The sequence below is a fragment of the Palaemon carinicauda genome, chromosome 1 (genome assembly GCF_036898095.1).
Source record: "Palaemon carinicauda isolate YSFRI2023 chromosome 1, ASM3689809v2, whole genome shotgun sequence".
In the NCBI taxonomy this organism is placed as follows: Eukaryota; Metazoa; Arthropoda; class Malacostraca; order Decapoda; family Palaemonidae; genus Palaemon; species Palaemon carinicauda.
The window spans coordinates 207,064,825-207,067,190 of record NC_090725.1 but is presented as its reverse complement, the minus strand read 5'-3'; positions in this window follow the sequence as shown (position 1 = coordinate 207,067,190).

Below are 2,366 nucleotides of genomic sequence, written 5' to 3'. Positions count from 1 at the left end.
TGAGAATAAATGATCACTATCCTATTCATGTCTCACATACTGAAGAGAGCAAAATAAAAATGACCGGATTTATTCTCCTTTCATAAAGAAAATATAGATAAATTTGAACTAGCTTAGGAATGATGATCATATTGCTTAATAGGCGATACAATTCAACTCTATACATTGGCTATTATTTGTCGGGTATTTTCTCCTTGTCATTCCAACTGTGTAATGGACGAAGGTATTTATGGATTCTACTTACTTAATTTGCATAAGTAACTACGCATCTGTTGGGGATTCTTTGATATTCCTCTAATACGGTATGAATAATTAGAATTATTCAAATTAAACCCGGAATATAAGTCTATAGCTTCTGGGAATTACTTCGGAAGACTACAAAGAGAAAAATAAATTAGTTAATTTTCTTTGCATCAAAAGGATCTCGCTATTTCTTTTTTTTTATGATGCTTCCTAAAATGAATTGGTGAAATATTTCCTTTCTTCCCTTCATTCCTAGGAAAATATAAATCTATTCTTTATATCAATACAAAAGTTCAAATGTTTTTATGTCGAAAAGGCTGACATAAGTCTCTTTTTATAGTTTATGTAAAAGATCTTTGCTAATGTTATTACAGTACTTGAAATATTTTATTTTGATTGTACATTGCTTCTCTTATAGTATATTTATTATCATATTTTCTTTCCTCGTTGTGCTATTTTTTCCTGTTGGAGCCCTGGAGCTTATAGCATCCGGCTTTTCCAACTAGGGTTGTAGCTTAGCTAATAATAATAATAATAATAATAATAATAATAATAATAATAATAACATAAGATGTCAGTATTTTGAAAGTCAATCATGAGCGGCAGAGGAAAAGGCGGAGGAGAGTTGGTCTTCGCATAATGTCAATACCATTATCCGCACCTAATATGGTCAATGGCTACTGATGATTAAAAAAATAAACTCATGGGCGTCAAAAAAACTATCATCCCTTACAGAACAGACATTACTGTTATGAATGTCATTATACAAATATATATCATGTGGAATTCTATTTGATTTTTTATATAGAATTCTAGAGGTGAAGAATATCTGCTGACATCAAACTATCAGCAAACGTTTTGAAGTACACAAGTTTAGATAACTGGATTTAATATCATTATCGAAAATGAATAAGAAAATTTATGTTGATAAGCTAGGATGTAATCATATAACAGTGAACACAATATCCTTTTCACCCTTTCTTTGTAGATATATTTTCTTTGTGTTCATGCAAAAATTTGATTTTGTGAATATACTGTAAATCTGACTTTTACAATTGATTCAACAGTAGGAAAACGACTGCAACTAACAGATTTATTTTCCCCTGAATAAGACACCTCTCATGGAAAACCTCTCATGTGAATAATTCTTTTCTGCCATTCTTTCTTTGGGCAAAATTTTATTTGCATTTACAATTTCAGTAATAAAACATTTCGATAGTACTGGAGTTCTCAGGATCTCCTATTGTATTGTATTTCCTGGATATGATTGCTTTTTCTCTTCATATATTCTCTCTGTTTCTTCATATATAGAAACATATGTATGTATATAAACATATAAATATAAATGTATATATATATATATATATATATATATATGTGTGTGTGTGTGTGTATGTGTGTAAATATACGTATATCATATACATATACATACATATGTGTATATAAATATATATATATATATATATATATATATATATATATATACATATATCCTATATGTATATATATATATATATATATATACATATATATGCATATATATACATATAAATATACATATATATTGAGGTAGGTCGTTGCTCCTGGTGAGCTTCAAAGATGAAATAAAAAGGATGACGAAGAGTCTGGACAACATCTTTCAGTTTATTGGTGCCGACGTTTCAGGACTCATCCCATTATCAAGGCTAAAATGGACATATAAAACATCATAAGCAAAACTCAGTAAAATTATATATAAAATACAAAAAAAGACAGTCAAAATTAAAAATGAAATTAAAAACAAAGTTAAAAGTAAAATCTGGAGATGAAATCAAATTAACTAAGAGAAAAGTATCTTAAAATTAAATATACAAAAATTAAAATTGTCTAAGGAGACCAACCTGTCTAGAACAGACTAATGAACTGAGTGACTATCTGAAGGACAGTACTCAGGAAGAAAATCTAAATCTGCCGGCTTAAGCGATGTGGAGGGGGACAGAGGATAATTGGCTGTTTGGTTTTGGAGCCTTTTCTTTAATCATTAACGACTCTAATACTAGTAGAGAGGAGTTGTTTGGCGCTTGAGCAATGATTTCAAAGTTTTTATATGCAAAGTTGGTCTTGCATTTACTTGCATGTTCTCT